The sequence below is a fragment of the Styela clava genome, chromosome 4 (genome assembly GCF_964204865.1).
Source record: "Styela clava chromosome 4, kaStyClav1.hap1.2, whole genome shotgun sequence".
Taxonomy (NCBI): Eukaryota; Metazoa; Chordata; class Ascidiacea; order Stolidobranchia; family Styelidae; genus Styela; species Styela clava.
In genome coordinates, this window is record NC_135253.1 from 22,739,431 (window position 1) to 22,766,908 (window position 27,478).

Genomic DNA, 27,478 nt, shown 5'->3' on the forward strand with positions numbered 1-27,478 from the left:
GAACCCGTAAAATCGGTAAACATCAAACACAGTAATCTCAATCGGCGTATTCTGGACAAGAAGTCGTGAAGTACACCTTACGACGAAGACTCGTTATTGCACCATTTTTTGCGTTTTCCTGCTTTGCTATCTAGCGAGGGTTTAATAATAATAATTATTTGTGCCGACTTACTGGCGATATTACGATAATCTGATTGCAACAATCTTCAATTGTTTACAGGCGTGCCTTGCTTCATTTTACATTACTGTAAATGATTTTCCGCGACCGGTGAGTTTTCCCCAGAAAATGATGCATGTAAATCAAAAGCCAGGCGTAAAATGTTATGACATTACTTGCGAATAATTTAAATCAAATATTATTTTGGAATAATTTTATTACTTTTATTACACCAGTTTCCGAAATACAAAGTTATATCGCATAACACGACGATCTGTCGCATTTAAAATTCACTCCCAAAAGATTACATATCTTTCGGTCCGTTTCTATCGTTCAAGATAGACGCACGTTTGATCGAGTGTCTGTAGTAATTTTATTCGCCGATAAACTTAAAAAAAAGATGCCGCATCTGGCGAAAATAGTTACGTATTGAGTTTGAGTAGAGCCAAGTCTGGGTAGATAATGATATGTAACAATAATAAAAGAAATTGAATTCGTCTTTAGATGATGTTAACTAATAACTAACTACGAAATCGCGTTTACGGGAACCTTGTTTTGCACGTCTTGATCGCACAGAATAATAAGTTGATTTTAATTGATAGTGGTTAAATTTAATATTTTACACCGGTGCATAGGATGCAGTGGCCACACGCTGGTCCTGCATCTAATTAATTCACAGCGGGTGTGTTTTAGTACACTCGACACTCTATAACATTAATAATGATTTAATGCCGTTTCATATCTATTTTTGTATTTAACCGCTTACTATTAAAGTGTTTGAAGCGTAATTTAGCATATAAGTATTTAGCGATTACATACATTTGGAACAATTGAAAGCAAAAATATTGTAATATTCTTAGATTTCATTGTCCTGGGAAATGCCTGTTTAGTATCAAATCAAATCCAATGTTAAGGACATTTCCAAATAAATAATACATTAATAGTAATACATTTATAATTTTTGACATCTAAATCCAGCAATCAGGAAAATTCCCTCTATTTGAATAAGTATGAAAATAGAATAGGATTCGGTATTCTGGATTCGATTTAACTATTCTAGAATATTCTAGAATAGTAAATTATTCTACATTGCCCATCCCTAGTCTTAGCAGAGGATGGTTTCGATCCATCGACCTCTGGGTTATGAGCCCAGCACGCTTCCGCTGCGCCACTCTGCTGCTTGCATAATGCAACTTCCTCTTCTAATAATACATAAACAAGATTTTATTAAAGAACTTAAGTTTTTCATCTTTGTTTTCATAGGTGTTTTGAAAATGACTTCGAAATTTAAATTCGTCCTTCAAAGTTTAAACTAAAAAGTCGGTTAATTCAAAGGAAAGCTCCGATGCTGTGAGCAGAATTCGAACTTGGGTTATAACGACCATAACATGAGGTACTAACCACTATACGATCAAAGCATTTTCACGCAGATGATGATTTCAATTCATCAAACTCTGGGTCATGGGCCCAGAACGTTTCCGCTTTGCCACTCTGCTACTCGGAAGACGGATCTGTCCTTCAAATCGTGGAGTTTCAAAAAAACAGCAATGAAAATTACATTACCGGTGCGGTGACCAGGATTCGAAACTGGGTTATCACGGCCACAACGCGAGGTACTAACCACTATACGATCGCAGCGCCTTAGCAGAGGATGGTTTCAATCCATCGACCCTTGGGTTATGGGCCCAGAACGTTTCCGCTTTGCCACTCTGCTACTCGGAATACGGAGTTGTCCTTCATAACGTGGAGTTTCAAAAAAACGCAATGAAAATTAAATTACCGATGCTGTGACCAGGATTCGAACCTGGGTTATCACGGCCACAACGTGAGGTACTAACCCCTATACGAACACAGCGTCTTAGCAGAGGATGGTTTCAATCCATCGACCTCTGAGTTATGAGCCCAGCACGCTTCCGCTGCGCCACTCTGCTGCTTGCATAATGCAACTTCCTCTTCTAATAATACATAAACAAGATTTTATTAAAGAACTTAAGTTTTTCATCTTTGTTTTCATAGGTGTTTTGAAAATGACTTCGAAATTATTTCACGGTTATCACGGCCACAACGCGAGGTACTAACCACTATACGATCGCAGCGCCTTAGCAGAGGATGGTTTCAATCCATCGACCCTTGGGTTATGGGCCCAGAACGTTTCCGCTTCGCCACTCTGCTACTCGGAATACGGAGTTGTCCTTCATAACGTGGAGTTTCAAAAAAACGCAATGAAAATTAAATTACCGATGCTGTGACCAGGATTCGAACCTGGGTTATCACGGCCACAACGTGAGGTACTAACCCCTATACGAACACAGCGTCTTAGCAGAGGATGGTTTCGATCCATCGACCTCTGGGTTATGAGCCCAGCACGCTTCCGCTGCGCCACTCTGCTGCTTGCATAATACAACTTCCTCTTCTAATAATAAATAAACAAGATTTTATTAGAGAACTTAAGTTTTTCATCTTTGTTTTCAAAGCTGTTTTGAAAATGACTTCGAAATTTAATTCGTCTTTAAAAGTTTAAACTAAAAAGTCGGGTAATTCTGTCAGACTGAATTATTGTCTGACAAATTCGTCCTACAAAATTTAAACTGAAAAGTCGGGTAATTCAAAGGAAAGATCCGATGCTGTGAGCAGAATTCGAACTTGGGTTATAACGGCCACAACGCGAGGTACTAACCACTATACGATCGCAGCGCCTTAGCAGAGGATGGTTTCAATCCATCGACCTCTGAGTTATGAGCCCAGCACGCTTCCGCTGCGCCACTCTGCTGCTTGCATAATGCAACTTCCTCTTCTAATAATAAATAAACACGATTTTATTAAGGAACTTAAGTTTTTCATCTTTGTTTTCATAGGTGTTTTGAAAATGACTTCGAAATTTAAATTCGTCCTTCAAAGTTTAAACTAAAAAGTGGGTTAATTCAAAGGAAAGCTCCGATGCTGTGAGCAGAATTCGAACTTGGGTTATAACGGCCATAACATGAGGTACTAACCACTATACGATCAAAGCATTTTGACGATAATGATGATTTCAATTCATCAAACTCTGGGTTATGGGCCCAGAACGTTTCCGCTTCGCCACTCTGCTACTCGGAATACGGAGTTGTCCTTCAAAACGTGGAGTTGCAAAAAAAAACGCAATGAAAACTAAATTACCGATGCTGTGACCAGGATTCGAACCTGGGTTATCACGGCCACAACGTGAGGTACTAACCACTATACGATCACAGCGTTTTAGCAGAGGATGGTTTCGATCCATCGACCTCTGGGTTATGAGACCAGCACGCTTCCGCTGCGCCACTCTGCTACTTACACAGTGCAAATTACGCTTCTAATTATCAATCAAACTCTGGGTTATGAGCCCAGCACGTTTCCGCTTCGCCACTCTGCTACTCGGAATACGGAGTTGTCCTTCAAAACGTGGAGTTTCAAAAAAACGCAATGAAAATTAAATTACCGATGCTGTGACCAGGATTCGAACCTGGGTTATCACGGCCACAACGTGAGGTACTAACCCCTATACGAACACAGCGTCTTAGCAGAGGATGGTTTCGATCCATCGACCTCTGGGTTATGAGCCCAGCACGCTTCCGCTGCGCCACTCTGCTGCTTGCATAATGCAACTTCCTCTTCTAATAATAAATAAACAAGATTTTATTAGAGAACTTAAGTTTTTCATCTTTGTTTTCAAAGCTGTTTTGAAAATGACTTCGAAATTTACATTCGTCCTTCAAAGTTTAAACTAAAAAGTCGGGTAATTCTGTCAGACTGAAATATTGTCTGACAAATTCGTCCTACAAAATTTAAACTGAAAAGTCGGGTAATTCAAAGGAAAGCTCCGATGCTGTGAGCAGAATTCGAACTTGGGTTATAACGGCCACAACGCGAGGTACTAACCACTATACGATCGCAGCGCCTTAGCAGAGGATGGTTTCAATCCATCGACCTCTGGGTTATGAGCCCAGCACGCTTCCGCTGCGCCACTCTGCTGCTCGCATAATGCAACTTCCTCTTCTAATAATAAATAAACAAAATTTTATTAAAGAACTTAAGTTTTTCATCTTTGTTTTCATAGGTGTTTTGAAAATGACTTCGAAATTTAAATTCGTCCTTCAAAGTTTAAACTAAAAAGTCGGTTAATTCAAAGGAAAGCTCCGATGCGGTGAGCAGAATTCGAACTTGGGTTATAACGGCCATAACATGAGGTACTAACCACTATACGATCAAAGCATTTTGACGATAATGATGATTTCAATTCATCAAACTCTGGGTTATGGGCCCAGAACGTTTCTGCTTCGCCACTCTGCTACTCGGAATACGGAGTTGTCTTTCAAAACGTGGAGTTGCAAAAAAAAACGCAATGAAAACTAAATTACCGATGCTGTGACCAGGAATCGAACCTGGGTTATCACGGCCACAACGTGAGGTACTAACCACTATACGATCACAGCGTTTTAGCAGAGGATGGTTTCGATCCATCGACCTCTGGGTTATGAGACCAGCACGCTTCCGCTGCGCCACTCTGCTACTTACACACAGCAAATTACGCTTCTAATTATCAATCAAACTCTGGGTTATGAGCCCAGCACGTTTCCGCTTCGCCACTCTGCTACTCGGAATACGGAGTTGTCCTTCAAAACGTGGAGTTTCAAAAAAACGCAATGAAAATTAATTTACCGATGCTGTGACCAGGATTCGAACCTGGGTTATCACGGCCACAACGTGAGGTACTAATCCCTATACGAACACAGCGTCTTAGCAGAGGATGGTTTCGATCCATCGACCTCTGGGTTATGAGCCCAGCACGCTTCCGCTGCGCCACTCTGCTGCTTGCATAATGCAACTTCCTCTTCTAATAATAAATAAACAAGATTTTATTACAGAACTTCAGTTTTTCATCTTTGTTTTCAAAGCTGTTTTGAAAATGACTTCGAAATTTAAATTCGTCCTTCAAAGTTTAAACTAAAAAGTCGGGTAATTCTGTCAGACTGAAATATTGTCTGACGAATTCGTCCTACAAAATTTAAACTGAAAAGTCGGGTAATTCAAAGGAAAGCTCCGATGCTGTGAGCAGAATTCGAACTTGGGTTATAACGGCCATAACATGAGGTACTAACCACTATACGATCAAAGCATCTTGACGCAGACGATGATTTCAATTCATCAAACTCTGGGTCATGGTCCCAGAACGTTTCCGCTTCGCCACTCTGCTACTCGGAAGACGGATTACAGAACTTAAGTTTTTCATCTTTGTTTTCATAGGTGTTTCGAAAATGACTTCGAAATTTAAATTCGTCCTTCAAAGTTTAAACTAAAAAGTCGGGTAATTCTGTCAGACTGAAATTTTGTCTGACAAATTCGTCCTACAAAATTTAAACTGAAAAGTCGGGTAATTCAAAGGAAAGCTCCGATGCTGTGAGCAGAATTTGTACTTGGGGTATAACGGCCATAACATGAGGTACTAACCACTATACGATCAAATCATCTTGGCGCAGATGATGATTTCAATTCATCAAACTCTGGGTCATGGGCCCAGAACGTTTCCGCTTCGCCACTCTGCTACTCGGAATACAGAGTTGTCCTTCAAAACGTGGAGTTTCAAAAAAACAGCATTTAAAAGATAATTTCCGATGCTGTGACCAGGATTCGAACCTGGGTTATCACGGCCACAACGAGAGGTATCAACCACTATACGATCACAGCGTTCTAACAAGGGATGGTTTCGATTCATCGACCTCTGGGTTATGAGACCAGCACGATTCGACTGCGCCACTCTGCTACTCGCGGAATGCAACTTCCTTTTCTAATAATAAATAAACAAGATTTTAATTCAGAACTTCAGTTTTTCACCTATGTTTTCATATGTATTTTTAAAATAACTGAAAAATTTTCTGACAAATTCGTTCTACAAAATTTAAACTGAAAAGTCGGGTAATTCAAAGGAAAGCTCCGATGCTGTGAGCAGAATTCGAACTTGGGTTATAACGGCCACAACGCGAGGTACTAACCACTATACGATCGCAGCGCCTTAGCAGAGGATGGTTTCAATCCATCGACCTCTGGGTTATGAGCCCAGCATGCTTCCGCTGCGCCACTCTGCTGCTTGCATAATGCAACTTCCTCTTCTAATAATAAATAAACAAGATTTTATTAAGGAACTTAAGTTTTTCATCTTTGTTTTCATAGGTGTTTTGAAAATGACTTCGAAATTTAAATTCGTCCTTCAAAGTTTAAACTAAAAAGTCGGTTAATTCAAAGGAAAGCTCCGATGCTGTGAGCAGAATTCGAACTTGGGTTATAACGGCCATAACATGAGGTACTAACCACTATACGATCAAAGCATTTTGACGATAATGATGATTTCAATTCATCAAACCCTGGGTTATGGGCCCAGAACGTTTCCGCTTTGCCACTCTGCTACTCGGAATACGGAGTTGTCCTTCAAAACGTGGAGTTGCAAAAAAAACGCAATGAAAACTAAATTACCGATGCTGTTACCAGGATTCGAACCTGGGTTATCACGGCCACAACGTGAGGTACTAACCACTATACGATCACAGCGTTTTAGCAGAGGATGGTTTCGATCCATCGACCTCTGGGTTATGAGACCAGCACGCTTCCGCTGCGCCACTCTGCTACTTACACAATGCAAATTACGCTTCTAATTATCAATCAAACTCTGGGTTATGAGCCCAGCACGTTTCCGCTTCGCCACTCTGCTACTCGGAATACGGAGTTGTCCTTCAAAACGTGTAGTTTCAAAAAAACGCAATGAAAATTAAATTACCGATGCTGTGACCAGGATTCGAACCTGGGTTATCACGGCCACAACGTGAGGTACTAACCCCTATACGAACACAGCGTCTTAGCAGAGGATGGTTTCGATCCATCGACCTCTGGGTTATGAGCCCAGCACGCTTCCGCTGCGCCACTCTGCTGCTTGCATAATGCAACTTCCTCTTCTAATAATAAGTAAACAAGATTTTATTAGAGAACTTAAGTTTTTCATCTTTGTTTTCAAAGCTGTTTTGAAAATGACTTCGAAATTTAAATTCGTCCTTCAAAGTTTAAACTAAAAAGTCGGGTAATTCTGTCAGACTGAAATATTGTCTGACAAATTCGTCCTACAAAATTTAAACTGAAAAGTCGGGTAATTCAAAGGAAAGCTCCGATGCTGTGAGCAGAATTCGAACTTCGGTTATAACGGCCACAACGCGAGGTACTAACCACTATACGATCGCAGCGCCTTAGCAGATGATGATTTCAATTCATCAAACTCTAGGTCATGGGCCCAGAACGTTTCCGCTTCGCCACTCTGCTACTCGGAATACAGAGTTGTCCTTCAAAACGTGGAGTTTCAAAAAACAGCATTTAAAAGATAATTTCCGATGCTGTGACCAGGATTCGAACCTGGGTTATCACGGCCACAACGAGAGGTATCAACCACTATACGATCACAGCGTTCTAACAAGGGATGGTTTCGATTCATCGACCTCTGGGTTATGAGACCAGCACGATTCGACTGCGCCACTCTGCTACTCGCGGAATGCAACTTCCTTTTCTAATAATAAATAAACAAGATTTTAATTCAGAACTTCAGTTTTTCACCTATGTTTTCATATGTATTTTTAAAATAACTAAAATATTTTCTGACAAATTCGTTCTACAAAATTTAAACTGAAAAGTCGGGTAATTCAAAGGAAAGCTCCGATGCTGTGAGCAGAATTCGAACTTGGGTTATAACGGCCACAACGCGGCCAGGCTTCCGCTGCGCCACTCTGCTACTTACACAATGCAAATTACGCTTCTAATTATCAATCAAACTCTGGGTTATGAGCCCAGCACGTTTCCGCTTCGCCACTCTGCTACTCGGAATACGGAGTTGTCCTTCAAAACGTGGAGTTTCAAAAAAACGCAATGGAAATTAAATTACCGATGCTGTGACCAGGATTCGAACCTGGGTTATCACGGCCACAACGTGAGGTACTAACCCCTATACGAACACAGCGTCTTAGCAGAGGATGGTTTCGATCCATCGACCTTTGGGTTATGAGCCCAGCACGCTTCCGCTGCGCCACTCTGCTGCTTGCATAATGCAACTTCCTCTTCTAATAATAAATAAACAAGATTTTATTAGAGAACTTAAGTTTTTCATCTTTGTTTTCAAAGCTGTTTTGAAAATGACTTCGAAATTTAAATTCGTCCTTCAAAGTTTAAACTAAAAATTCGGGTAATTCTGTCAGACTGAAATATTGTCTGACAAATTCGTCCTACAAAATTTAAACTGAAAAGTCGGGTAATTCAAAGGAAAGCTCCGATGCTGTGAGCAGAATTCGAACTTGGGTTATAACGGCCACAACGCGAGGTACTAACCACTATACGATCGCAGCGCCTTAGCAGAGGATGGTTTCAATCCATCGACCTCTGGGTTATGAGCCCAGCACGCTTCCGCTGCGCCACTCTGCTGCTTGCATAATGCAACTTCCTCTTCTAATAATAAATAAACAAGATTTTATTAAGGAACTTAAGTTTTTCATCTTTGTTTTCATAGGTGTTTTGAAAATGACTTCGAAATTTAAATTCGTCCTTCAAAGTTTAAACTAAAAAGTCGGGTAATTCTGTCAGACTGAAATATTATCTGACAAATTCGTCCTACAAAATTTAAACTGAAAAATCGGGTAATTCAAAGGAAAGCTCCGATGCTGTGAGCAGAATTCGAACTTGGGTTATAACGGCCATAACGTGAGGTACTAACCACTATACGATCACAGCGTATTAGCAGAGGATGGTTTCGATCCATCGACCTCTGGGATATGAGCCCAGCACGCTTCCGCTGTGCCACTCTGCTACTCACACAAAGCAAATTCCGCTTCTAATAATCAATCAAACTCTGGGTTATGAGCCCAGCACGCTTCCGCTGCGCCACTCTGCTACTCGCAGAATGCAACTTCCTCTTCTAATAATAAATAAACAAAATTTTATTACAGAACTTCAGTTTTCAACCTTTGTTTTCATAGGTGTTTTGAAAATGACTTCGAAATTTAATTTCGTCTTTCAAAGTTTAAATTAAAAAGTCGGGTAATTCAAAGGAAAGCTCCGATGCTGTGAGCAGAATTCGAACTTGGAATTTAACGGCCATAACATGAGGTACTAACCACTATACGATCAAAGCATCTTGACGCAGACGATGATTTCAATTCATCAAACTCTGGGTCATGGGCCCAGAACGTTTCCGCTTCGCCACTCTGCTACTCGGAAGACGGATCTGTCCTTCAAAACGTGGAGTTTCAAAAAAAAAGCAATGAAAATTAAATTGCCGATGCTGTGACCAGGATTCGAACCTGGGTTATCACGGGCACAACGTGAGGTACTAACCACTATATGATCACAGCGTCTGAGCAGAGGATGGTTTCGATCCATCGACCTCTGGGTTATGAGCCAGGCACGCCTCCGCTGCGCTACTCTGCTGCTTGCATAATGCAACTTCCTCTTCTAATAATAAATTAATTTTTAATTAATAAATTCCAATTCGGATTTCAGACAAATCATTCGACAAGTCATGCAATTATTGATCTAATTGAATATATCTATGACAAATATGAAAAGGGAGAACATGTCTGCTGTGCTTTCTTAGATTTGAAAAAAGCTTTCGATACCGTAAGTCATAACATACTCTTACGCAAACTTCATCATTACGGTGTGCGAGGTTGTGCTAATTCTCTTTTAAAAGATTACCTACATGGCCGATTCCAATATGTGGAAGTCGAAAATAATCGTTCGGAGGTTCTTCCTATTGACTGCGGTGTGATCCAAGGCTCTTCACTTGGCCCTTTATTATTCCTCGTATTTATAAACGACATCTCACGATGTTCGAATTTGTTGACAAAATTGTTCGCGGATGATACTGGTCTCCTAGGTAGTTCCAAATCATCGACTGATCTTCAAAATTGCTTCAACCTAGAATTAAAAAAGGTCTATGATTGGATGCTCTGTAATAAGCTAACTATCAATATAGAAAAATCTAAAGTAGTCCATATACGTCCTGGTTGCAACGATCAGAAAACACCTCTGATAATCAAAATGAATGAAACTGAACTTGAATCTGTTCCCTCGTACAAATATCTTGGATTGAACATTGATCACCGTTTACGGTGGGATCTGCATGTCAAAGAGTTACATAAAAAACTTTCACGCTCAATAGGTATACTAAGCAAACTTCAACACTATACAGACCGGAGTACACTCAAAGTGGTATATTATTCACTTTTCCAGACTTACATCCAATATGCAATTGCTGCCTGGGGATCTGCCACTAAAGCGACCTTAAGAGCTATAAACGTTTTACAGAATAGAGCCATTAGAATCCTTTATGGACCGTCCACTCGTGTTAACATGAATACCATGTACCATAAAACTGGCGTACTCAAACTTGATGATATCTACAAACTAGAAATATTTAAATTAATGCATCAATACCATAATTGTTGCCTTCCACAGGCATTTTCTAAATACTTTGTAAAGCAGAGTAGTGTTCACGATCACAATACTAGATCATCTGCATTGTCATCCTACTTTGTACCACGCCAAACCTACTCAAAGACACAAAAATCACTCAAATACACAGGTGCGATTATGTGGAATGCTGTACCTGGTGAAATGCGAAGCATGTCTTATCCTCTGTTTAAAATGAAGATGAAAAAATTTCTTTGGTCCAAGTATCTCGAATGAGGACAGGTCTTTCCAAACCCTGAAATCAATTCAACATAATATGAGCTATTAACTCGGTCCATAATATTAGTATGTACTTCTGATGGTTCATTGTCTAACAAATTTTTAACACTATTTGTGTTTATTTATTTTTTTTTTACAACATGCCAATCTCATGCCAGATTTACCGAAATATACTCATTTCATTTGATTCCCACTCCCCTTAACTTGTATTAGATATGGGTTCTCAAGTCATTGTTGTAGTTCAGTAGCTATGAACTTAGTATTATATATATACAGATATATTGCAAATCTCAGCATTTGTCATGTTGAAAGTAACTTTTTTTATTACACACTTGAAACGACACTTCAACACCTAGTCACATTGTTTCTTTTTTGTTATATTGTGCAGTCCAGTGCGTCTGTACAGACGATAGAATATTATTCATCACGTTACCGGTACCGTACGGTATTTCATATTCGAGTTACCGGTACGGTACCGGTACTGTGCGGCTGGTTAACATCTGCTTCAGTAGATTTATGTCATTTATACCTGTTCTTTCTTCATTGTCTCCCGTTGTCCGTCCACTACAACTGATGATTATCATAATTTGGTTGTGATAACTGAGCCACTACAAATTCCCGAATATTTCCCCATAACACGCTTTTATTCACTGCCTGTAAGCTACGAAACGGGGAATACCCCAAATTACTATCTGATGTATTGCGTGGCTCTCAGATACACCCTAGTGTCATGACGATTTCTCGTTAAAACCGTATTAGTAAATATTTACGGCTAAACTATTCTATGCTATATTGATCTACTAAAATTAATGTTAATTAAATAGTTGAATCTTGGGTGCCGCTGCTAGATAACCTACTTTGGTTCCCCACGGCTTCCCTTCCCCAGTAAAATTATGTTCTTGAATTTTTGCTTATTTTTTGCATCATTTATTATTTTACTGGTTGGAAAAAATAAACTTGACTATGACTATGACTATAAATAAACAAGATTTTATTACAGAACTTCAGTTTTTCATCTTTGTTTTCATAGGTGTTTTGAAAATGACTTCGAAATTTAAATTCGTCCTTCAAAGTTTAAACTAAAAAGTCGGGTAATTCAAAGGAAAGCTCCGATGCTGTGAGAAGAATTCGAACTTGGAATTTAACGGCCATAACATGAGGTACTAACCACTATACGATCAAAGCATCTTGACGCAGACGATGATTTCAATTCATCAAACTCTGGGTCATGGGCCCAGAACGTTTCCGCTTCGCCACTCTGCTACTCGGAAGACGGATCTGTCCTTCAAAACGTCGAGTTTCAAAAAAAAAGCAATGAAAATTAAATTGCCGATGCTGTGACCAGGATTCGAACCTGGGTTATCACGGGCACAACGTGAGGTACTAACCACTATACGATCAAAGCATCTTGGCGCAGATGATGATTTCATTTCATCAAACTCTGGGTCATGGGCCCAGAACGTTTCCGCTTCGCCCCTCTGCTACTCGGAATACGGGGTTGTCTTTCAAAACGTGGAGTTTCAAAAAATAGCATTTAAAAGGTATTTTCCGATGCTGTGACCAGGATTCGAACCTGGGTTATCACGGCCACAACGTGAGGTATCATCACAGCGTTTTAGCAGAGGATGGTTTCGATCCATCGACCTCTGGGTTATGAGCCCAGCACGCTTCCGCTGCGTCACTATGCTACTCAGACAATGCAAATTCCGCTTCTAATAATCAATCAAACTCTGGGTTATGAGCCCAGCACGCTTCCGCTGCGCCACTCTGCTACTCGCAGAAAGCAACTTCCTCTTTTAATAATGAATAAACAAAATTTTATTACAGAACTTCAGTTTTCAATCTTTGTTTTCATAGGTGTTTTGAAAATGACTTCGAAATTTAATTTCGTCTTTCAAAGTTTAAAAACTAAAAAGTCGGGTAATTCAAAGGAAAGCTCCGATGCTGTGAGCAGAATTCGTACTTGGGGTATAACGGCCATAACATGAGGTACTAACCACTATACGATCAAAGCATCTTGACGCAGACGATGATTTCAATTCATCAAACTCTGAATCATGGGCCCATAACGTTTCCGCTTCGCCAGTCTGCTACTCGGAATACGGAGTTGTCCTTCAAAACGTGGAGTTTCAAAAAAACAGCATTTAAAAGGTAATTTCCGATGCTGTGACCAGGATTCGAACCTGGGTTATCACGGCCACAACGTGAGGTACCAATCACTATACGATCACAGCGTTCTAACAAGGGATGGTTTCGATTCATCGACCTCTGGGTTATGAAATCAGCACGATTTGGCTGCGCCACTCTGCTACTCGCAGAATGCACCTTCCTTTTCTAATAATAAATAAACGAGATTTTAATTCAGAACTTCAGTTTTTCAACCTTTGCTTTCATAGGTGTTTTGAAAATGAGTTCGAAATTTAATTTCGTCTTTCAAAGTTTAAACTAAAAAGTCGGGTAATTCAAAGGCAAGCTCCGATGCTGTGAGCAGAATTCGAACAAGGAATTTAACGGCCATAACATGAGGTACTAACCACTATACGATCAAAGCATCTTGACGCAGACGATGATTTCAATTCAACAAACTCTGGGTCATGGGCCCAGAACGTTTCCGCTTCGCCACTCTGCTACTCGGAAGACGGATCTGTCCTTCAAAACGTGGAGTTTCGAAAAAACAGCAATGAAAATTAAATTACCGATGCTGTGACCAGGATTCGAACCTGGGTTGTCACGGCCACAACGCGAGGTACTAACCACTATACGATAACAGCGTATTAGCAGAGGATGGTTTCGATCCATCGACCTCTGGGATATGAGCCCAGCACGCTTCCGCTGCGCCACTCTGCTACTCAGACAATGCAAATTCCGCTTCTAATAATCAATCAAACTCTGGGTTATGAGCCCAGCACGTTTCCGCTGCGCTACTCTGCTACTCGCAGAATGCAACTTCCTTTTCTAATAATAAATAAACAAGATTTTAATTCAGAACTTCAGTTTTTCACCTATGTTTTCATATGTATTTTTAAAATGACTGAAATATTGTCTGACAAATTCGTTCTACAAAATTTAAACTGAAAAGTCGGGTAATTCAAAGGAAAGCTCCGATGCTGTGAGCAGAATTCGAACTTGGGTTATAACGGCCATAACATGAGGTACTAACCACTATAAGATCAAAGCATTTGACGCAGATGATGATTTCAATTCATCAAACTCTGGGTCATGTGCCCAGAACGTTTCCGCTTTGCCACTCTGCTACTCGGAAGACGGATCTGTCCTTCAAAACGTGGAGTTTCAAAAAAACAGCAATGAAAATTAAATTACCGATGCTGTGACCAGGATTCGAACCTGGGTTATCACGGCCACAACGTGAGGTACTAACCACTATACGATCACAGCGTATTAGCAGAGGAAGGTTTCGATCCATCGACCTCTGGGATATGAGCCCAGCACGCTTCCGCTGCGCCACTCTGCTACTCGGAAGACGGATCTGTCCTTCAAAACGTGGAGTTTCAAAAAAAACAGCAATGAAAATTAAATTGCCGATGCTGTGACCAGGATGAGAACCTGGGTTATCACGGGCACAACGTGAGGTACTAGCCACTATACGATCACAGCGTCTTAGCAGAGGATGGTTTCGATCCATCGACCTCTGGGTTATGAGCCAGGCACGCTTCCGCTGCGCTACTCTGCTGCTTGCATAATGCAACTTCCTCTTCTAATAATAAATAAACAAGATTTTATTACAGAACTTCAGTTTTTCATCTTTGTTTTCATAGGTGTTTTGAAAATGACTTCGAAATTTAAATTCGTCCTTCAAAGTTTAAACTAAAAAGTCGGGTAATTCTGTCAGACTGAAATAATATCTGACAAATTCGTCCTACAAAATTTAAACTGAAAAGTCGGGTAATTCAAAGGAAAGCTTCGATGCTGTGAGCAGAATTTGAACTTGGGTTATAACGGCCATAACATGAGGTACTAACCACTATACGATAAAAGCATCTTGACGCAGACGATGATTTCAATTCATCAAACTCCGGGTCATGGTCCCAGAACGTTTTCGCTTCGCCACTCTGCTACTCGTAAGACGGATCTGTCCTTCAAAACGTGGAGTTTCAAAGAAACGGCAATGAAAATTAAATTACCGATGCTGTGACCAGGATTCCAACCTGGGTTATCACGGCCACAACGTGAGGTACTAACCACTATACGATCACAGCGTATTAGCAGAGGATGGTTTCGATCCATCGACCTCTGGGATATGAGCCGAGCACGCTTCCGCTGCGCCACTCTGCTACTCACACGATGCAAATTCCGCTTCTAATAATCAATCAAACTCTGGGTTATGAGCCCAGCACGCTTCCGCTGCGCCACTCTGCTACTCGCAGAATGCAACTTCCTCTTCTAATAATAAATAAACAAAATTTTATTACAGAACTTCAGTTTTCAACCTTTGTTTTCATAGGTGTTTTGAAAATGACTTCGAAATTTAATTTCGTCTTTCAAAGTTTAAACTAAAAAGTCGGGTATTTCAAAGGAAAGCTCCGATGCTGTGAGCAGAATTCGAACTTGGAATTTAACGACCATAACATGAGGTACTAACCACTATACGATCAAAGCATCTTGACGCACACGATGATTTCAATTTAACAAACTCTGGGTCATGGGCCCAGAACGTTTCCGCTTCGCCACTCTGCTACTCGGAAGACGGATCTGTCCTTCAAAACGTGGAGTTTCAAAAAAACAGCAATGAAAATTAAATTACCGATGCTGTGACCAGGATTCGAACCTGGGTTATCACGGCCACAACGTGAGGTACTAACCCCTATACGAACACAGCGTCTTAGCAGAGGATGGTTTCGATCCATCGACCTCTGGGTTATGAGCCCAGCATGCTTCCGCTGCGCCACTCTGCTGCTTGCATAACGCAACTTCCTCTTCTAATAATAAATAAACAAGATTTTATTAAGGAACTTAAGTTTTTCATCTTTGTTTTCATAGGTGTTTTGAAAATGACTTCGAAATTTAAATTCGTCCTTCAAAGTTTAAACTAAAAAGTCGGTTAATTCAAAGGAAAGCTCCGATGCTGTGAGCAGAATTCGAACTTGGGTTATAACGGCCATAACATGAGGTACTAACCACTATACGATCAAAGCATTTTGACGATAATGATGATTTCAATTCATCAAACCCTGGGTTATGGGCCCAGAACGTTTCCGCTTTGCCACTCTGCTACTCGGAATACGGAGTTGTCCTTCAAAACGTGGAGTTGCAAAAAAAACGCAATGAAAACTAAATTACCGATGCTGTGACCAGGATTCGAACCTGGGTTATCACGGCCACAACGTGAGGTACTAACCACTATACGATCACAGCGTTTTAGCAGAGGATGGTTTCGATCCATCGACCTCTGGGTTATGAGACCAGCACGCTTCCGCTGCGCCACTCTGCTACTTACACAATGCAAATTACGCTTCTAATTATCAATCAAACTCTGGGTTATGAGCCCAGCACGTTTCCGCTTCGCCACTCTGCTACTCGGAATACGGAGTTGTCCTTCAAAACGTGGAGTTTCAAAAAAACGCAATGAAAATTAAATTACCGATGCTGTGACCAGGATTCGAACCTGGGTTATCACGGCCACAACGTGAGGTACTAACCCCTATACGAACACAGCGTCTTAGCAGAGGATGGTTTCGATCCATCGACCTCTGGGTTATGAGCCCAGCACGCCTCCGCTGCGCCACTCTGCTGCTTGCATAATGCAACTTCCTCTTCTAATAATAAATAAACAAGATTTTATTAGAGAACTTAAGTTTTTCATCTTTGTTTTCAAAGCTGTTTTGAAAATGACTTCGAAATTTAAATTCGTCCTTCAAAGTTTAAACTAAAAAGTCGGGTAATTCTGTCAGACTGAAATATTGTCTGACAAATTCGTCCTACAAAATTTAAACTGAAAAGTCGGGTAATTCAAAGGAAAGCTCCGATGCTGTGAGCAGAATTCGAACTTCGGTTATAACGGCCACAACGCGAGGTACTAACCACTATACGATCGCAGCGCCTTAGCAGATGATGATTTCAATTCATCAAACTCTGGGTCATGGGCCCAGAACGTTTCCGCTTCGCCACTCTGCTACTCGGAATACAGAGTTGTCCTTCAAAACGTGGAGTTTCAAAAAAACAGCATTTAAAAGATAATTTCCGATGCTGTGACCAGGATTCGAACCTGGGTTATCACGGCCACAACGAGAGGTATCAACCACTATACGATCACAGCGTTCTAACAAGGGATGGTTTCGATTCATCGACCTCTGGGTTATGAGACCAGCACGATTCGACTGCGCCACTCTGCTACTCGCGGAATGCAACTTCCTTTTCTAATAATAAATAAACAAGATTTTAATTCAGAACTTCAGTTTTTCACCTATGTTTTCATATGTATTTTTAAAATAACTAAAATATTTTCTGACAAATTCGTTCTACAAAATTTAAACTGAAAAGTCGGGTAATTCAAAGGAAAGCTCCGATGCTGTGAGCAGAATTCGAACTTGGGTTATAACGGCCCCAACGCGAGGTACTAACCACTATACGATCGCAGCGCCTTAGCAGAGGATGGTTTCAATCCATCGACCTCTGGGTTATGAGCCCAGCACGCTTCCGCTGCGCCACTCTGCTGCTTGCATAATGCAACTTCCTCTTCTAATAATAAATAAACAAGAATTTATTAAGGAACTTAAGTTTTTCATCTTTGTTTTCATAGGTGTTTTGAAAATGACTTCGAAATTTAAATTCGTCCTTCAAAGTTTAAACTAAAAAGTCGGTTAATTCAAAGGAAAGCTCCGATGCTGTGAGCAGAATTCGAACTTGGGTTATAACGGCCATAACATGAGGTACTAACCACTATACGATCAAAGCATTTTGACGATAATGATGATTTCAATTCATCAAACCCTGGGTTATGGGCCCAGAACGTTTCCGCTTCGCCACTCTGCTACTCGGAATACGGAGTTGTCCTTCAAAACGTGGAGTTGCAAAAAAAACGCAATGAAAACTAAATTACCGATGCTGTGACCAGGATTCGAACCTGGGTTATCACGGCCACAACGTGAGGTACTAACCACTATACGATCACAGCGTTTTAGCAGAGGATGGTTTCGATCCATCGACCTCTGGGTTATGAGACCAGCAGGCTTCCGCTGCGCCACTCTGCTACTTACACAGTGCAAATTACGCTTCTAATTATCAATCAAACTCTGGGTTATGAGCCCAGCACGTTTCCGCTTCGCCACTCTGCTACTCGGAATACGGAGTTGTCCTTCAAAACGTGGAGTTTCAAAAAAACGCAATGGAAATTAAATTACCGATGCTGTGACCAGGATTCGAACCTGGGTTATCACGGCCACAACGTGAGGTACTAACCCCTATACGAACACAGCGTCTTAGCAGAGGATGGTTTCGATCCATCGACCTCTGGGTTATGAGCCCAGCACGCTTCCGCTGCGCCACTCTGCTGCTTGCATAATGCAACTTCCTCTTCTAATAATAAATAAACAAGATTTTATTAGAGAACTTAAGTTTTTCATCTTTGTTTTCAAAGCTGTTTTGAAAATGACTTCGAAATTTAAATTCGTCCTTCAAAGTTTAAACTAAAAATTCGGGTAATTCTGTCAGACTGAAATATTGTCTGACAAATTCGTCCTACAAAATTTAAACTGAAAAGTCGGGTAATTCAAAGGAAAGCTCCGATGCTGTGAGCAGAATTCGAACTTGGGTTATAACGGCCACAACGCGAGGTACTAACCACTATACGATCGCAGCGCCTTAGCAGAGGATGGTTTCAATCCATCGACCTCTGGGTTATGAGCCCAGCACGCTTCCGCTGCGCCACTCTGCTGCTTGCATAATGCAACTTCCTCTTCTAATAATAAATAAACAAGATTTTATTAAGGAACTTAAGTTTTTCATCTTTGTTTTCATAGGTGTTTTGAAAATGACTTCGAAATTTAAATTCGTCCTTCAAAGTTTAAACTAAAAAGTCGGGTAATTCTGTCAGACTGAAATATTATCTGACAAATTCGTCCTACAAAATTTAAACTGAAAAGTCGGGTAATTCAAAGGAAAGCTCCGATGCTGTGAGCAGAATTCGAACTTGGGTTATAACGGCCATAACGTGAGGTACTAACCACTATACGATCACAGCGTATTAGCAGAGGATGGTTTCGATCCATCGACCTCTGGGATATGAGCCCAGCACGCTTCCGCTGTGCCACTCTGCTACTCACACAAAGCAAATTCCGCTTCTAATAATCAATCAAACTCTGGGTTATGAGCCCAGCACGCTTCCTCTGCGCCACTCTGCTACTCGCAGAATGCAACTTCCTCTTTTAATATTGAATAAACAAGATTTTATTACAGAACTTCAATTTTCAACCTTTGTTTTCATAGGTGTTTTGAAAATGACTTCGAAATTTAATTTCGTCTTTCAAAGTTTAAATTAAAAAGTCGGGTAATTCAAAGGAAAGCTCCGATGCTGTGAGCAGAATTCGAACTTGGAATTTAACGGCCATAACATGAGGTACTAACCACTATACGATCAAAGCATCTTGACGCAGACGATGATTTCAATTCATCAAACTCTGGGTCATGGGCCCAGAACGTTTCCGCTTCGCCACTCTGCTACTCGGAAGACGGATCTGTCCTTCAAAACGTGGAGTTTCAAAAAAAAAGCAATGAAAATTAAATTGCCGATGCTGTGACCAGGATTCGAACCTGGGTTATCACGGGCACAACGTGAGGTACTAACCACTATATGATCACAGCGTCTGAGCAGAGGATGGTTTCGATCCATCGACCTCTGGGTTATGAGCCAGGCACGCCTCCGCTGCGCTACTCTGCTGCTTGCATAATGCAACTTCCTCTTCTAATAATAAATAAACAAGATTTTATTTCAGAACTTCAGTTTTTCATCTTTGTTTTCATAGGTGTTTTGAAAATGACTTCGAAATTTAAATTCGTCCTTCAAAGTTTAAACTAAAAAGTCGGGTAATTCAAAGGAAAGCTCCGATGCTGTGAGCAAAATTTGTACTTGGGTTATAACGGCCATAACATGAGGTACAAACCACTATACGATCAAAGCATCTTGGCGCAGATGATGATTTCATTTCATCAAACTCTGGGTCATGGGCCCAGAACGTTTCCGCTTCGCCCCTCTGCTACTCGGAATACGGAGTTGTCCTTCAAAACGTGGAGTTTCAAAAAATAGCATTTAAAAGGTATTTTCCGATGCTGTGACCAGGATTCGAACCTGGGTTATCACGGCCACAACGTGAGGTATCATCACAGCGTTTTAGCAGAGGATGGTTTCGATCCATCGACCTCTGGGTTATGAGCCCAGCACGCTTCCGCTGCGTCACTATGCTACTCAGACAATGCAAATTCCGCTTCTAATAATCAATCAAACTCTGGGTTATGAGCCCAGCACGCTTCCGCTGCGCCACTCTGCTACTCGCAGAAAGCAACTTCCTCTTTTAATAATGAATAAACAAAATTTTATTACAGAACTTCAGTTTTCAATCTTTGTTTTCATAGGTGTTTTGAAAATGACTTCGAAATTTAATTTCGTCTTTCAAAGTTTAAAAACTAAAAAGTCGGGTAATTCAAAGGAAAGCTCCGATGCTGTGAGCAGAATTCGTACTTGGGGTATAACGGCCATAACATGAGGTACTAACCACTATACGATCAAAGCATCTTGACGCAGACGATGATTTCAATTCATCAAACTCTGAATCATGGGCCCATAACGTTTCCGCTTCGCCAGTCTGCTACTCGGAATACGGAGTTGTCCTTCAAAACGTGGAGTTTCAAAAAAACAGCATTTAAAAGGTAATTTCCGATGCTGTGACCAGGATTCGAACCTGGGTTATCACGGCCACAACGTGAGGTACCAATCACTATACGATCACAGCGTTCTAACAAGGGATGGTTTCGATTCATCGACCTCTGGGTTATGAGATCAGCACGATTTGGCTGCGCCACTCTGCTACTCGCAGAATGCACCTTCCTTTTCTAATAATAAATAAACGAGATTTTAATTCAGAACTTCAGTTTTTCAACCTTTGCTTTCATAGGTGTTTTGAAAATGAGTTCGAAATTTAATTTCGTCTTTCAAAGTTTAAACTAAAAAGTCGGGTAATTCAAAGGCAAGCTCCGATGCTGTGAGCAGAATTCGAACTTGGAATTTAACGGCCATAACATGAGGTACTAACCACTATACGATCAAAGCATCTTGACGCAGACGATGATTTCAATTCAACAAACTCTGGGTCATGGGCCCAGAACGTTTCCGCTTCGCCACTCTGCTACTCGGAAGACGGATCTGTCCTTCAAAACGTGGAGTTTCGAAAAAACAGCAATGAAAATTTAATTACCGATGCTGTGACCAGGATTCGAACCTGGGTTGTCACGGCCACAACGCGAGGTACTAACCACTATACGATAACAGCGTATTAGCAGAGGATGGTTTCGATCCATCGACCTCTGGGATATGAGCCCAGCACGCTTCCGCTGCGCCACTCTGCTACTCAGACAATGCAAATTCCGCTTCTAATAATCAATCAAACTCTGGGTTATGAGCCCAGCACGCTTCCGCTGCGCTACTCTGCTACTCGCGGAATGCAACTTCCTTTTCTAATAATAAATAAACAAGATTTTAATTCAGAACTTCAGTTTTTCACCTATGTTTTCATATGTATTTTTAAAATGACTGAAATATTGTCTGACAAATTCGTTCTACAAAATTTAAACTGAAAAGTCGGGTAATTCAAAAATTCAAAGAAAAGCTCCGATGCTGTGAGCAGAATTCGAACTTGGGTTATAACGGCCATAACATGAGGTACTAACCACTATAAGATCAAAGCATTTGACGCAGATGATGATTTCAATTCATCAAACTCTGGGTCATGGGCCCAGAACGTTTCCGCTTTGCCACTCTGCTACTCGGAAGACGGATCTGTCCTTCAAAACGTGGAGTTTCAAAAAAACAGCAATGAAAATTAAATTACCGATGCTGTGACCAGGATTCGAACCTGGGTTATCACGGCCACAACGTGAGGTACTAACCACTATACGATCACAGCGTATTAGCAGAGGATGGTTTCGATCCATCGACCTCTGGGATATCAGCCCAGCACGCTTCCGCTGCGCCACTCTGCTACTCGGAAGACGGATCTGTCCTTCAAAACGTGGAGTTTCAAAAAAAACAGCAATGAAAATTAAATTGCCGATGCTGTGACCAGGATGAGAACCTGGGTTATCACGGGCACAACGTGAGGTACTAACCACTATACGATCACAGCGTCTTAGCAGAGGATGGTTTCGATCCATCGACCTCTGGGTTATGAGCCAGGCACGCTTCCGCTGCGCTACTCTGCTGCTTGCATAATGCAACTTCCTCTTCTAATAATAAATAAACAAGATTTTATTACAGAACTTCAGTTTTTCATCTTTGTTTTCATAGGTGTTTTGAAAATGACTTCGAAATTTAAATTCGTCCTTCAAAGTTTAAACTAAAAAGTCGGGTAATTCTGTCAGACTGAAATATTATCTGACAAATTCGTCCTACAAAATTTAAACTGAAAAGTCGGGTAATTCAAAGGAAAGCTTCGATGCTGTGAGCAGAATTTGAACTTGGGTTATAACGGCCATAACATGAGGTACTAACCACTATACGATAAAAGCATCTTGACGCAGACGATGATTTCAATTCATCAAACTCCGGGTCATGGTCCCAGAACGTTTTCGCTTCGCCACTCTGCTACTCGTAAGACGGATCTGTCCTTCAAAACGTGGAGTTTCAAAGAAACGGCAATGAAAATTAAATTACCGATGCTGTGACCAGGATTCCAACCTGGGTTATCGTGGCCACAACGTGAGGTACTAACCACTATACGATCACAGCGTATTAGCAGAGGATGGTTTCGATCCATCGACCTCTGGGATATGAGCCGAGCACGCTTCCGCTGCGCCACTCTGCTACTCACACGATGCAAATTCCGCTTCTAATAATCAATCAAACTCTGGGTTATGAGCCCAGCACGCTTCCGCTGCGCCACTCTGCTACTCGCAGAATGCAACTTCCTCTTCTAATAATAAATAAACAAAATTTTATTACAGAACTTCAGTTTTCAACCTTTGTTTTCATAGGTGTTTTGAAAATGACTTCGAAATTTAATTTCGTCTTTCAAAGTTTAAACTAAAAAGTCGGGTATTTCAAAGGAAAGCTCCGATGCTGTGAGCAGAATTCGAAATTGGAATTTAACGACCATAACATGAGGTACTAACCACTATACGATCAAAGCATCTTGACGCACACGATGATTTCAATTTAACAAACTCTGGGTCATGGGCCCAGAACGTTTCCGCTTCACCACTCTGCTACTCGGAAGACGGATCTGTCCTTCAAAACGTGGAGTTTCAAAAAAACAGCAATGAAAATTAAATTACCGATGCTGTGACCAGGATTCGAACCTGGGTTATCACGGCCACAACGTGAGGTACTAACCACTATACGATCACAGCGTCTTAGCAGAGGATGGTTTCGATCCATCGACCTCTGGGTTATGAGCCGAGCACGCTTCCGCTGCGCTACTCTGCTACTTGCATAATGCAACTTCCTCTTCTAATAGTAAATAAACAAGATTTTATTACAGAACTTCAGTTTTTCATCTTTGTTTTCATAGGTGTTTTGAAAATGACTTCGAAATTTAAATTCGTCCTTCAAAGTTTAAACTAAAAAGTCGGGTAATTCTGCCAGACTGAAATATTATCTGACAAATTTGTCCTACAAAATTTAAACTGAAAAGTCGGGTAATTCAAAGGAAAGCTCCGATGCTGTGAGCAGAATTCGAACTTGGGTTATAACGGCCATAACATGAGGTACTAACCACTATACGATAAAAGCATCTTGACGCAGACGATGATTTCAATTCATCAAACTCTGGGTCATGGGCCCAGAACGTTTCTGCTTCGCCACTCTGCTACTCGGAAGACGGAGTTGTCTTTCAAAACGTGGAGTTTTAAAAAAAACGCAATGAAAATTAAATTACCGTTTTAGCAGAGGATGGTTTCGATCCATCGACATCTGGGTTATGAGACAAGCACGCTTCCGCTGCGCCACTCTGCTACTTATACAATGCAAATTTCGCTTCTAATAATCAATCACACTCTGGGTTATGAGCCCAGCACGTTTCCGCTTCGCCACTCTGCTAATCGGCATACGGAGTTGTCTTTCAAAACGTGGAGTTTCAAAAAAACGCAATGAAAATTAAATTACCGATGCTGTGACCAGGATTCGAACCTAGTTATCACGGCCACAACGTGAGGTACTAACCACTATACGATCACAGCGTCTTAGCAGAGTATGGTTTCGATCCATCGACCTCTGGGTTATGAGCCCAGCACGCTTCCGCTGCGCCACTCTGCTACTCACACAATTCAAATTCCGCTTCTATTAATCAATCAAACTCTGGGTTATGAGCCCAGCAGGCTTCCGCTGCGCCAATCTGCTACTCGCAGAATGCAACTTCCTCTTCTAATAATGAATAAACAAGATTTTATTACAGAACTTCAGTTTTCAACCTTTGTTTTCATAGGTGTTTTAAAAACGACTTCGAAATTTAAATTCGTCCTTCAAAGTTTAAACTAAAAAGTCGGGTAATTCTGTCAGACTGAAATATTATCTGACAAATTCGTCCTACAAAATTTAAACTGAAAAGTCGGGTAATTCAAAGGAAAGCTCCGATGCTGTGAGCAGCATTCGAACTTGGGTTATAACGGCCATAACATGAGGTACTAACCACTATACGATAAAAGCATCTTGACGCAGACGATGATTTCAATTCATCAAACTCTGGGTCATGGGCCCAGAACGTTTCCGCTTCGCCACTCTGCTACTCGGAATACGGAGTTGTCCTTCAAAACGTGGAGTTTTAAAAAAAACGCAATGAAAATTAAATTACCGATGCTGTGACCAAGATTCGAATCTGGGTTATCACGGCCACAACGTGAGGTACTAACCACTATACGATCACAGCGTTTTAGCAGAGGATGGTTTCGATTCATCGACATCAGGGTTATGAGACCAGCACGCTTCCGCTTCGCCACTCTGCTAATCGGAATACGGAGTTGTCCTTCAAAACGTGGAGTTTCCAAAAAAAACGCAATGAAAATTAAATTACCGATGCTGTGACCAGGATTCGAACCTGGGTTATCTCGGCCACAACGTGAGGTACTAACCACTATACGATCACAGCGTCTTAGCAGAGGATGGTTTCGATCCATCGACGTCTGGGTTATGAGCCCAGCACGCTTCCGCTGCGCCACTCTGCTGCTTGCATAATGCAACTTCCTCTTCTTATAATAAATAAACAAGATTTTATTAGAGAACTTAAGTTTTTCATCTTTGTTTTCATAGGTGTTTTGAAAATGACTTCGAAATTTAAATTCGTCCTTCAAAGTTTAAACTATCAAGTCGGGTAATTCTGTCAGACTGAAATATTATCTGACAAATTCGTCCTACAAAATTTAACCTGAAAAGTCGGGTTATTCAAGGGAAAGCTCCGATGCTGTGAGCAGAATTCGAACTTGGGTTATAACGGCCATAACATGAGGTACTAACCACTATGCGATAAAAGCATCTTGACGCAGACGATGATTTCAATTCATAAAACTCTGGGTCATGGTCCCAGAACGTTTCCGCTTCGCCACTCTGCTACTCGGAAGACGGATCTGTCCTTCAAAACGTGGAGTTTCAAAAAAAACAGCAATGAAAATTAAATTACCGATGCTGTGACCAGGATTCGAACCTGGGTTATCACGGCCACAACGTGAGGTACTAAATACTATACAATCACAGCGTCTTAGCAGAGGATGGTTTCGATCCATCGACCTCTGGGTTGTGAGCCCAGCACGCTTCCGCTGCGCCACTCTGCTGCTTGCATAATGCAACTTCCTCTTCTAATAATAAATAAACATTATTTTATTACAGAACTTAAGTTTTACATCTTTGTTTACATAGGTGTTTTGAAAATGACTTCAAAATTTAAATTCGTCCTTCGAAGTTTAAACTAAAAAGTCGGGTAATTCAAAGGAAAGCACCGATGCTGTGAGCAGAATTCGAACTTGGGTTATAACGGCCATAACATGAGGTACTAACCACTATACGATCAAAGCATTTTGAGTTTCCAAAAAACAGCAATGAAAATTAAATTGCCGATGCTGAGACCAGGATTCGAATCTGGGTTATCACGGCCACAATGTGAGGTACTAACCACTATACGATCACAGCGTCTTAGCAGAGGATGGTTTCGATCCATCGACCTCTGGGTTATGAGCCCAGCACGCATCCGCTGCACCACTCTGCTGCTTGCATAATGCAACTTCCTCTTCTAATAATAAATAAAAAGATTTTATTAGAGAACTTAAGTTTTTCATCTTTGTTTTCATAGGTGTTTTGAAAATGACTTCGAAATTTAAATTCGTCCTTCAAAGTTTAAACTAAAAAGTCGGGTAATTCAAAGGAAAGCTCCGATGCTGTGAGCAAAATTCGTACTTGTGTTATTACGGCCATAACATGAGGTACAAACCACAATACGATCAAAGCATTTGACGCAGATGATGATTTCAATTCATCAAACTCTGGGTCATGGGCCCAGAACGTTTCCGCTTCGCCACTCTGCTACTCGGAATACGGAGTTGTCCTTCAAAACGTGGAGTTTCAAAAAAACAGCAATGAAAATTAAATTACCGATGCTGTGACCAGGATTCGAAACTGGGTTATCACGGCCACAACGTGAGGCACTAACCACTATACGATCACAGCATTTGACGCAGATGATGATTTCAATTCATCAAACTCTGGGCCATGGGCCCAGAACGTTTCTGCTTCGCCACTCTGCTACTCGCAGAATGCAACTTCCTTTTCTAATAATAAATAAACAAGATTTTAACTCAGAACTTCAGTTTTTCACCTATGTTTTCATATGTATTTTTAAAATGACTGAAATATTGTCTGACAAATTCGTCCTACAAAATTTAAACTGAAAAGTCGGGTTATTCAAAGGAAAGCTCCGATGCTGTGAGCAGAATTCGAACTTGGGTTATAACGGCCATAACATGAGGTACTAACCACTATGCGATAAAAGCATCTTGACGCAGACGATGATTTCAATTCATCAAACTCTGGGTCATGGTCCCAGAACGTTTCCGCTTCGCCACTCTGCTACTCGGAAGACGGATCTGTCCTTCAAAACGTGGAGTTTCAAAAAAACAGCAATGAAAATTAAATTACCGATGCTGTAGCAATGAAAATTAAATTACCGATGCTGTGACCAGGATTCGAACCTGGGTTATCACGGCCACAACGTGAGGTACTAAATACTATACAATGACAGCGTCTTAGCAGAGGATGGTTTCGATCCATCGACCTCTGGGTCATGAGCCCAGCACGCTTCCGCTGCGCCACTCTGCTGCTTGCATAATGCAACTTCCTCTTCTAATAATAAATAAACATTATTTTATTACAGAACTTAAGTTTTT

General features: G+C 41.0%; 1 long non-coding RNA gene and 9 other non-coding genes across 10 annotated transcripts; all 10 read right to left on the reverse strand.

The window, feature by feature from the left end:
• Positions 1-3,316: 3,316 nt before the first annotated feature.
• Trnah-gug (transfer RNA histidin (anticodon GUG)) lies at positions 3,317-3,388 on the reverse strand. Its single transcript has one exon. It is a non-coding gene; the product is annotated as a tRNA-His (tRNA).
• A 1,148-nt stretch (positions 3,389-4,536) lies between these two features.
• Trnah-gug (transfer RNA histidin (anticodon GUG)) lies at positions 4,537-4,608 on the reverse strand. The gene has a single exon. It is a non-coding gene; the product is annotated as a tRNA-His (tRNA).
• A 5,088-nt stretch (positions 4,609-9,696) lies between these two features.
• On the reverse strand, positions 9,697-11,659 carry LOC144422204 (uncharacterized). The gene is made up of 3 exons (XR_013475204.1): positions 11,418-11,659; positions 10,806-10,904; positions 9,697-10,114 (listed from the first exon to the last, which is right to left on the reverse strand). It is a non-coding gene; the product is annotated as an uncharacterized LOC144422204 (long non-coding RNA).
• Positions 11,660-14,212: 2,553 nt separating this feature from the next.
• On the reverse strand, positions 14,213-14,284 carry Trnah-gug (transfer RNA histidin (anticodon GUG)). The gene has a single exon. It is a non-coding gene; the product is annotated as a tRNA-His (tRNA).
• Positions 14,285-16,189: 1,905 nt separating this feature from the next.
• Trnah-gug (transfer RNA histidin (anticodon GUG)) lies at positions 16,190-16,261 on the reverse strand. The gene has a single exon. It is a non-coding gene; the product is annotated as a tRNA-His (tRNA).
• Positions 16,262-17,948: 1,687 nt separating this feature from the next.
• Positions 17,949-18,020, reverse strand: Trnah-gug (transfer RNA histidin (anticodon GUG)). The gene has a single exon. It is a non-coding gene; the product is annotated as a tRNA-His (tRNA).
• A 3,928-nt stretch (positions 18,021-21,948) lies between these two features.
• On the reverse strand, positions 21,949-22,020 carry Trnah-gug (transfer RNA histidin (anticodon GUG)). The gene has a single exon. It is a non-coding gene; the product is annotated as a tRNA-His (tRNA).
• Positions 22,021-22,024: 4 nt separating this feature from the next.
• Positions 22,025-22,096, reverse strand: Trnai-gau (transfer RNA isoleucine (anticodon GAU)). Its single transcript has one exon. It is a non-coding gene; the product is annotated as a tRNA-Ile (tRNA).
• A 1,293-nt stretch (positions 22,097-23,389) lies between these two features.
• Positions 23,390-23,461, reverse strand: Trnah-gug (transfer RNA histidin (anticodon GUG)). Its single transcript has one exon. It is a non-coding gene; the product is annotated as a tRNA-His (tRNA).
• Positions 23,462-25,801: 2,340 nt separating this feature from the next.
• On the reverse strand, positions 25,802-25,873 carry Trnav-cac (transfer RNA valine (anticodon CAC)). Its single transcript has one exon. It is a non-coding gene; the product is annotated as a tRNA-Val (tRNA).
• Positions 25,874-27,478: the final 1,605 nt, after the last annotated feature.